Source organism: Chelonia mydas, chromosome 15, assembly GCF_015237465.2.
Source record: "Chelonia mydas isolate rCheMyd1 chromosome 15, rCheMyd1.pri.v2, whole genome shotgun sequence".
Classification (NCBI taxonomy): Eukaryota; Metazoa; Chordata; order Testudines; family Cheloniidae; genus Chelonia; species Chelonia mydas.
The window spans coordinates 22,227,102-22,238,208 of record NC_057856.1 but is presented as its reverse complement, the minus strand read 5'-3'; positions in this window follow the sequence as shown (position 1 = coordinate 22,238,208).

Below are 11,107 nucleotides of genomic sequence, written 5' to 3'. Positions count from 1 at the left end.
TTTAGAAACAAATTCCATTTGGACTAAAAAGTGTCCAGTGATGGAGAATCTATCCCAACCCTTGTAAATTGTCCAATCTAGCATTACACCAAGATCCAATGGCTGTTCATTGAAGAACCCTCTATTATCAAATCACCTCTTAACCCTCTCTTTGATAAGCTAAATAGATTGAGCTCCTTCAATTTCTCTCTTTAAGGCATGTTTTCCAATCATGTAATGATTCTCATGGCTCTTCTCTGAGCCCTCTCCATTTTTCAACCAGTGTAATTCAGAAGTAACTCTGTTGAAGTCAGTGGCCTCAAAACAGAGCAAGATGAAACTCATGCCCTACATCATCTGAGAATTATACACCTGGACATCTGTTTTTGGACACGTGTACTAATGCATCCTCTGCTGGAGGAAGTTGTTTTATGGTGGGGAGGTGGTAGAATTTGGATGATAAATGATGCTGAAGAGGATACCGGACTAGGTGGACCAGTGGATTTGCCATAACCAGTCACATCATCCTATTTGCTCAATTCCTTTTACTGTATCATTAGGGATTCTTAGTCATCTTCATGTGGCCATCTACTTTCTGTTAAGACACACAATTGCCTCCCCATGTGAAGATTATGGTAGACAGAAGTACAGCTGCTTTTATATCAGAGCCAACAGATTGGTTCTCTCTTCCCCCGCCCCTCCTCAACATGTATTTGAGCAGCCAACCCAAATCTAAGCAGGTACTTAGCACGTCAGATTGCCACCTGGATTTGAGTATGTCTTTGGAGACTGGGAATCCAAGCAGCACTCCTTCCTAGACTATCTCCATGGGTCAACTTTGTTCCTGAACATACAAACCCTTACACAGGTAGCAAGCTTCATCCCTGTGCAGAGGGTGAGCACAAGTCCTAAGTCTCACTTGATGACTTGTACTGGCCTGTTACACAGGAGTGAATGTCATCCGTGACTTTACTCATGCCAGTAATCTCATTGAGTTTAATGAGAGCCCAAGTTAGCTGCATGAGTAATGGTTGCCAGTGAGGCCCTGCTATGGTAATTCCTCATTGTAACCCTCTGCTGCCACTTTAGTATATTAAACTAGCACTGCAGCCAGGCCGGACCATCACTCACTTTCATCGGACAGCTTGAAAAGCTTCAGAATCACGCTCAAGAAACGTCAAAGGCAAATGAGACAGTGACACAGAGCAGTGGAAAGCAACAGGTGAAAATCATTGCTTCATCGTATGTTGCCTTGGCACCAGACGCAAAAGCAGCCGTGAGTATATCAAACTGCTCCAAACACACAGCAAGAGAGAATGGAATGTCACAGTTAGGGGGACAAAATACCACCCTTGCAAAAATGATCAAAGTTACGATGGCTTCATTTGTGGCTGGAATTCCAGCAGCACCTGCAGATCCTAACCGGACCAAAGCCCCGCTGTACAAACACACACAGCAAGAGATAACCTCTGCCCTAAAGAATTCACAATCTAAACAACCAAGACAAAGGGTGGGGAAGCAGAGAAACAGAAATGACTTGCTTGTGGGTCAGACAGCAGATAGAGGGAAGGGAACCCAGGTCTCCTGAATCCCAGTTCAGTGCTCTCTCCACATTGCCTGTCAGCAGGCTGGAATGCAAAATAACTGGGCAAGATGTTGACCAACTGAGCCCTGGGCAGCTTGTCAAACCGTTGTTCCCCGTTATTGTGTGCAGTATATATCTGATTAACAGCAGACCTAACAGGTTCTAAAATCCAGGCTCTTCCAGTGATTAGCGCGACAGGTAGTTTAGATTGATGAGCTGCTGCAGCTTTGGGTGGCTTTGGAGGGGATGAGAACAAACATTTCGGGGGTAATCATCAGTCCCAGAATAGTTTCCTTTGTCATTTCTCCTGGAAGCTCGGTCCACTCCGAGCTCTCCCTCAGCCCAGAAACAGAGCAGCCAGTGACAGCTAAAACACCACAGTGCCATCTAGCTCAGTGAAGGCGCACAGGGCCGGCTTAAAGAAAACCCCAACCGTCTCGCTGCCAGACAAATAAAAATCCCTGCATGGCTGAGAAGTGGGATAATTAACAACGTGCTTTCCAGGCGAGGTTGACGCTAATGACCGCTTTCCAGAAAGTTGACCCAGCCTCTCGCCTAAACGCAATCAATGAATCAACGCGCGGGGCTCTGAAATCAACTGCGCTCTGCGCTGAGGGGGCAAACGTAGCCTAAACAGGCAAATAATCACACTGCCCTTTCAATACACATACAATTTATGGTCACTGCAATATTTCAGCAGAGGCGCTCTTTGAAGGAGGAAGGGTCCGCAGAGCAATTAGAATGAAAAAGAGTTTGGGCTGCCTTTCGCTCGGCAGCTCACTTCTCTGTCACCCGGGGAAATTTATGCTGCTGCAGAAAGCCTGCATTAAAGGGCTGGAAGGAGGGAGTTTGCCCTCCAGCTCTCTGGATCTTGCAGTGGTCAGAAGTTTCTCTGAGGTGCCAAAAAATTGTGTGTTAAAATGACAAGCCGTTATGAACACCATTAGGAATAATAATGAATACCAATAATAATAAAAGCCTTTCCTTTCCCCCTACCACTACAGCTGTTTCTTTCCTCTCTCCTGCACAGTGGTAGCTGTAGATCGTGTTTTCCACGGGGGCATTTTGCTTTAAACCATTAGTCCTGGCTTGCACTGTGGTTTCTTTACCGCTCCAGCTTGAGAATAGGCCTCTCGCTCCAGTTCCAGTGATTAAACTGATTTAAGGAATTAAGCATCTGAATAGCCTGGCCTCCCTCCCTGTCTTAGCTTCCCTGTTTCGGTGGAGGCCGAGATTCCACTTTCCCTTCTAAGTGGGTTCTACAACTAGTTACTGCTAGACCAGACAAGTATCCCCCAGTCACACAAATATCGTGGCTTGGCTCCTTTTGGGGACAGATGGCAGGTCAGACAACTAGAGGTAGGCCCAAGCCTCAGTTTGGATCATATTAGAGGGAGACAAGATAATTTAGGCCTCAATCCCGCAAACATTTACACACAACGTTAGCCGTGTGTCTAGCCCCATCACTCCGGTGGGATCATTCACTTATTTAAAGTGAAGAATGTGCTTACGTGTTTGCAGGATCAGAGCCTAACCTGGACACTCAATTCTGTATTGACTGTCCCTGCTAAGACTACCAACAAAGGGGAGCTACCATACAATGCAATAAGAAAAGGAGTACTTGTGGCACCTTTAGAGACTAACCAATTTATTTGAGCATAAGCTTTCGTGAGCTACAGCTCACTTCATCGGATGCATACTGTGGAAACTGCAGAAGACCTCCTCCCACCCCACTCTCCTGCTGGTAATAAGCTATTACCAGCAGGAGAGTGGGGTGGGAGGAGGTATTGTTTCATGGTCTCTGTGTATATAATGTCTTCTGCAGTTTCCACAGTATGCATTCGATGAAGTGAGCTGTAGCTCACGAAAGCTCATGCTCAAATAAATTGGTTAGTCTCTAAGGTGCCACAAGTCCTCCTTTTCTTTTTGCGAATACAGACTAACACGGCTGCTACTCTGAAACCATACAATGCAATGGTGCTTCTCATTTTTTTTTAATTCAAACAATTGCTCACTAAGGACCAAGTCTACCAGCTCAGTTCTCCTGATCCACAACTACTAACCTGTAGTTGCTACCACCCTAGAATGGCTTTGAGCTGGTGACCTAATGGGGAAAGGCTTGATAGCTCATCACCAACCTCCTAAGCCGTCCAAGCTGTCCTGTCCATCACAGCCGCCATTGCTGTATGACTGGAATCAAGGCAAACACGACACCAACATTTTCTGGAGCAAACCTTGTCATTTTTTGCACAGCTGTCTTTCAGGAAGGCTTGCGGTTTGGTTTGGTTTGGTTTTTTGCATCAAGAACAGCAGTTAGGAGGACAGCACACTCTTTCAGCTCAGGTACGTTTTAACACAGCCGACTGCTCCATCCCATATGGAATAATTCTGCACACAGTTAATCACAGCTACAATTCTGGCTATCTTGCTCTATGAGGCCATCCCCAGAGACATGAGAGTTTTGCAGCATCCAGCGTCAGCACACAGTCCCTGAAACTGACCACATTATAAACTTCAATCAAGCAGAAACACAGCAAGCAAGCACAACAAACGATACCTGCACCACAGCTCCCTCTAGTGAGGATGCAGATATACTGGTATAAATGTGCTAGATGAGCATATTCCTATATGGGAAGGGGAATAGGTTTATACTGATATAACCATGTCCACACTAGGGGTTGCACTGGTATAACTGCACCAGTAAAAGATTACACCACTATTCAATAGAGAGATATCAGTACAAGAACTGTGTCAGGACCAGTCTTTGTTTGAGCAAGATGTTGCTTGGTAGGATTGGCTTTAATGACACTTTATATTAAGAACCCTCCCCAGTATCACACCCAAGAAATGCAGTCCCTTGGATGCTTTGCTGGCATGTCTTCATGGTGCACTGCCCTCGATCTTGGCTAGGCATTCTACATCTATAAAGGGCCAGCAGAAGATGTTATGTCTTTCACCTGTCAGAAATAAGTGTTGCGAGAAGTGGAAGTCAATAATGTTCGGGCTGTGGGGATTGCTATGTGCCCATCTCTGTTACAGACTGGGAGAAGAACACAGGCAATCTTATAACGCGGCTTAAAACTCATCTCAACAGCGAGTGGTCAGGCTCTCTTACATGGCACCATTTTAAAAGAGGCTCAGAATGTTATTAGGAAGGAAGGAAGGAAGAACAGCAGTGAAAAGCAAGAACAGAGGAGAGAAGGGAAAAGAAAGGTGTTTTCACTTTCCTGGCTCCATTTAAAAACAAAAATGGATTCGAAAGTACACTGGAAAACATAACTGCAGAATAAGAGGGCCACCTCTTCCCTTCAGAGCAATTTGCAGAGCTCACCTCGGGCGAAAGCACCTGGACATTCCCAGAGTGGTAAGAAATTCAACAGCACCGACAAACCTGTGGCCTCCAAATAAACAAAAAAGACTGCATTACTTTAGCCTCTCCCCAGCTCATGAGCACTTGGAATATGAGTCTCATGCATCAGATGGTTTTTTCCCTCACCTCTATAATAATATTTAAAGGGGAGCCAGAATGCATCGTTCTATACTGCTGGTAAAAATAGGAGTTGATTTGACCTGTTCTCTCCTGCTTACCCACACACTGTATGTATACCCATACGTTGTTTCCTTGTCTAAGACTTAATTGCCTGAGATATTTAGTATACACAGCTATTGCTTACAAATGAGATGTTTCATGCTGCTTGCACTCTTTTAGAGGGGGGAAAAATACCCGTGATCGATAAATCAAGTCGAACAATTCTCTACCCCCGTCCCTTTTACAGGAATGCAGTCTATTTCTCCCTCTCTTCCCCCCCACCCCCATTATTGTTATATTATCTGTGTGAGCCAGGCATTGGCAAGGAGAGAAAAAAAACTGACAGGACATTCTGAAAGAATTTAATGAAGTGGCTCCAAATATTGTATCAAAATAAATGAAGTGAATAATGCAAAAGCTCATTCCAGGTCCCTTCTACAACAATAACTATTGTGCGAGCAGCACATTCGAGGCGATGGAGATGGATGGATGAATATGAAGGTGCCACTCCAGCACATTACAGAGCGGGGAACAATGGCAGCCTGAATTGCTATATTTAATTTCAGTAATTCTTTGAGTCCGGCAGCACTGGAAGAAAACAGAAGGAGGTAAAGGGGGAGGGAGGGGAATGACTCTCAGCCTTTCTGATCTCAATGGACTATTTGCCTTCCGATGACGTGAGGTACGAGAGGAAAAGGGCCTGCTCTGTGTCTCCACGTTTTAACTCTGCTGTGAACCTGCTATGCATTTTGAACAGTTCATTGAAGGCTGTCAGCGGGGAGAACTGGGCTTCAGCCAACAGGAAGAAACTCACTTGATAAAGTCATCACTTCCATTTACAAGTTATCTGCCTTCCACTGAAGAATACAAAGTGAACTGTAACAGAGATGGCCTCCCACCAAAGCATGGGGATCTGGGTATTGGGCCTTTCCAAAGCTTAGACTGAGAACTCGGGAGCAGGCTCAGCCCTAGTAGTAGATAGATTTGGCTAATCTCTCTGCTGACTAGGCCAATTCAGGTGGACCCTGCAGGCCTGCCCAGAGCTTCTAGAAGCATTGGTGTGCTTAGGCCTAAACCAGGGCTCTGCGGGGGGCGGGGTGGAATCTGCCCAGATTGAGGCCTTGGGTTGGACATGGAGCTGGGTTAAATTTTCCAAATGTTGACATAAAACGAGTTAGCTGTTTTCCACTGGTGCCATTTGGACGGGATCATTTCACTGGAAATAACCTCTGCACCACTAGGACCTGACATTTCTCTTTTGCTAGCCGTTTGGAAATTACCCAAGTGACCATGGCAGGGTGCATTTACTTGGGCTGTTTGTACACAAAGGACCCTCCAAGATGGCCTCCCAGCTCTGGGAACCGAGTTTGCTGACTAACTGCTGCAGAACCAGCAGGGCCGGCACATGAGCACAAACCTTTGGTTTCAGCTTGTTTCAGTTCCCTACCAGCACGTCATTAAGGCCGGCGCTTGAGTTGCCACGGTCCCATAGGAGCGGATCTTAGTTCACTTTTGGGAATCGCCGATCATTGCCCGCATGTATTCTTGCTGACCACACCCCTCGGGGCGTGGAATCTGTGTCATTTAATTCATCCAGCTTTGCAGATGTCTGCCCTGGAGCATATTGCTGTTTCCCAACATCAACCACCCTGAAGGCTAAAATATCCACCCACTGGGGACGCCTTTCTCAGCTCTCCCTTGTACTCTGAGTGGGTGGGGAGAGAGGGAAGCATGCCACTGCAAGGGAGCGCAGAAGTCTAAGGCATAGGGGACTCATTCTCCCTTCTGTCCACTTCTCTTTGCGCACTTTCCCTTTCGCCTCCCCTCCTCCTTTTACCTCCTGTCCCTACCATTCTCTCCTGAGATTTTTAGAGAGGAAGCTGAACCTTAATCCCGTTTCAGACACCTCCGAAACTTTGGAAGTTCGCTACTGGGCCCCTCCTCTCATGAACCCACCTCTGAGGCAATTGCTCCCAGATCGCCAAGCAGTTTGAAACCGGGATCAGAATTTGGCACGCCCATCTCTAACAGTAACCAGCTGTGACCTCACCGAGAATTCTGAGTCCTGGTGTGGAATCAGCTGCAGAAGCTGGGGCACTCTAAGGGTTACTTTTGCTTGTAAACTTTCCTTCTTCCCCCCTGCGCATCCTCATCCCATGCCTCGGAGCCTGAGGTTTATAGCCAGCAAACAAAAGCAAACTCTCACCACACTCTGCATCAGAGCCACCCCATGGTGGCTGGGCCGCCGCCTCCTCCTCTTCCTGGGAGGCAGACCCCTTCCCCTAGTCAGCCCCTGTCAATCAAGTGTTTTCTAACCCACCTGGATTTTGCTGCCAGCTTTACTCACAAATTCCTTCTCTGCACAGATCAGGCTAAGAACCTTAATATTCCTGCAAATTCAGAAAGGGGATTTCCAACAAGCATTAGGAAAATTAAACTTCTCAATCCAACAAGCTATTTCTAGCTCTTCAAAGTACAATACGTGAAAATATTAAAAGGGGAGGAGGGGGTGATTGTAATAAGCGGAATGATGAATGAGAGTAGAAACCGGGGCATCTTATGTCTCTGTGTTGTTATGAAGGCTCCCCGCCTGCACAGGGTGCGACGTTGTAATCTCCCACCCTTCACCACCATCCAAAGCAGTAGGATGGTACCAATATAGTGTGGCATCCCCCTCTGAGATCTCTGTATTGCCAAAGCATTAAACATGCCCGAGTGCTAACTCTCCCTGGTAACAGATTGGGAGGCTGTGATTAGAACAGTAACTTTTCACAAAGGACATTTAATCTATAGATATAAATCACTGGGGAAAGTCCATTGTTCTGTTCAGAAGTGAACTCAATAGAACCAAGCAGAAGCACATAACCAGCTAAATAGCACAGTCCGCTCCCAAGCCAAGAAACAAGACAGAGATTCAACTGAAATCTGGACTGGTCTGTCCCATGCCTGAGACTGCAAGGCTAATAACAAGGTGATTTTTCAGGTCTGGCATTTGTATTCTGGCCAGGACAAGGAACGGAGACTCTGCAGTACACAGGCCCAACTATCCCTTTTATTACCTCAACAGGGACACCGATAAAATAACCCTGTGCCCCGTGCAGCACCAAACCCAATGTTTGTTGTCATATCCACTTGAGGCAGGGCAGGCAGACAAAAAAGCTGCACCCACTGCCCACCTTGTTGCATTTGTCTCTCCAGCCTCTGGAACCCTTCTTTTCTTTCTCCCCTATGTTTTTAGAAGTCTTACCTGTAGCAGAACAGAATCACTTCCTGCCTCCAGACTCTTCATCACTGAATTCAAAATGGAGGACAGGCTATTTATAAAGTGGGTGGCTGATGTAGGCGGGACTATGGTATGGGGGGGTGGAGCTAAGATTCATATATAAGGCTATGGCTCAGAGGGAGATTAGTTGAGGGTTAGCTTTAGAACAGGAAAGACTTAGATTGTGGTTAGTGCTGGTTGCGGAAAGCCCCTTTATCTTTTGGTAATGTGCAGTCCTGGAGCTTTGAAATTCTACCTGTTTCAGACCCTGTAATTAGTACTGAGTAATTACTGATCTGCTTAGCTGACACATTTGTTCCTTCTCTCTGCCTTCACCCTCCTAACAAGCTCTCCTTTTCCCTCATTCTCTTTTATGAATCTTATCATTAAATCTCCTCGGTTACTCTCTTGAGTAAGCCCCCTTTCACATAACTACTGAGCGGTTGCCAACTTGCACTACATGGTCTTATAGAAGAGTATGACACTGACTCCGTACAGTACCAGGGGAAAGCAAACATTTAGAGCAGCCAATTAAAATCCCATTAATCACAGAGGGACTGCGTTACCTCACTGCCATGCTGTGATAAATCTATCTGAATGTGGACTTGCAGCCTAGAGAAAATGCCTCTTCAGCTGTATGAACTGGTCTTGCAAATGACATTTTATTGAGTGCTGCTCTAAAGCCATATTCCAGATTGTGTAGACAGCAAGGTACGGTGCTAAATCTAATCAATGCTTGGGATCTTTCAATAACACAAAATATTTTGAGTCAAGTCATGGCAGCTTAATATTATTTGCTTAAGGAAAGGACACAAAAGGGGCTGATTTGACCTTGGGAGCCTGACCGACCGAACAGAAGGAATGCCAAACGCTAAGAGGAAAGCTATTGATTAGGTCTGAGTGGGATGAATGATGAAAGAAAGCTGTAAAATGGTATAAATGGCAGAAAAGAATAGAGTGATTTTGGATTACTGGCATGAAGATAAAAGGACAGTGGGCGCCCACAGTCAGCTGGACAGAGGGGATCCATAGAGAAACACAGGCGTGGTGGAGGTGTCCAACGCAGGAAGAGACTCTTTCTCCCCTTCTTGGCCTTTAATTTCCACAATGCAAAGTGCCACAGCTATGTAATCCCTCCCCCGCCCCCTGCACCACATCAGCTACCATTAAATGTGCTCATCTTATTTAGGAAAATGGCTAACATGGTGACCTTTGAAAAAAACAGGACTTTTCTCTCTCTCTCTCTATCTCTCTATCTTTTTTTTTTGGTCAGAGAAATCAGTCAGGGCTTGATTCTCCTCAGACTCACCCTGGTGCCAATCTGGATTAACCCCACTGAAATCAACCAGGGCGAGTCATGCCCTTCAATTACAAATCGCTCCCCACCCCCATCCCAAACTCTCTGTTTTTGGAGCAGAAGCGTCTATGACTTGTATTTCAGTAGAACCTACACTCTCCAGCTGAGATCAGGGCCCTATTGTGCGAGGTGCTGAACAAACACATTGCAAGAGACAGTCTCTGCTCTGAAACGCATACAGCCTAAATAGACAAGGTAGTAGGGGAAAGAGAGACACAGAAGTGATGTTCCCAAGGTCACCGTGCGGCTCAGTGGCAGAACTAGGAATAGAGTCAGGTCTCCTGAGTCTCAGGCCAGTGCTGTATCCACTCGCTGACACTGTTTCTCTTCTAACATTCTGGAATACATGAACAGACATGTTTTGTTTCCTTATTGGTATTATAATGCTCCCTACCTGCCCCTGCCTCTACCCCTGCCCGCCCCACACATAAAAACAGGTCAATAATACTAAATATCTGTCAACTCTGGGCTGGCTTCTCAGATGGAATCTATATTTCAGTACATCCAGCTCAGGAGGGGTGTCAGCTCAGATGGTCTTTAGAATTTGCTCCCAATGGAAAGCCTCCTCTGCACTTTGATTGCAAGCCATCTGCAGCAGGGCTACATGGGAGCTCCCACACTGTAGCATCCTTAGGACTGGCCTGTGCAGGGATAAATGTGCAAAGTAGATTTGAGCTTTGGCGTACTTAGCACAGAATCCGTGTGGAAAGAAGGCAAAGGGGGGTTTAAAACACCTTTAGGGTCCCCTGGTCCTATGGCTGGCTGGTGGCGAGAATGGCAAATATGATCAGTTTTTATGTCATTGATGCAGTCGCTGACTGTAGAAAACTCTTGTTTAATTAAAAATTGGAATGAAAATAAGGAAAGAGGAACCTCCTGACTTCAACTGAAAGCTCTATTATTCAGACATTGCTATGGACATGCGGAGCACTATCACATGCTAGGGAAGCTTTGGGTACAGAATAACTAATATTCGCACTTTGTCATTCTGCAGGTAATAAGATAATTCGCTTATTTCAATCAAAGCGAGAGAAGCAGCCTTGGTTGCTTCAAAGGAAGCACTGAGGGAGGGTGTCTTTGCTTCCACCAACAGAGTGAGCAAAAGAAAGGCGGAGGGCGAAAGCAGATGAGTTGTGTAGGTGGTGGAATGAAAGATATCTCCATGCTGCAGCGTATCCCCTCCGGGCTCAGAGGGCAGTTTTAAGAGGTCTGTCGTTTGTAATCTAGCAGCCGTCTTTAAAATGCAAAGGGAATTTCTTAGTGAGAGCTGGCAGTACACACATACAGAGCTGCAGCATCGCTTCCCCAGCCATGGACTACTTAATTTGTTCTTTCACATAAATACATGGACTACTTAATTTGTTCTTTCACATAGAGTGGTATGCAGGCAACCTG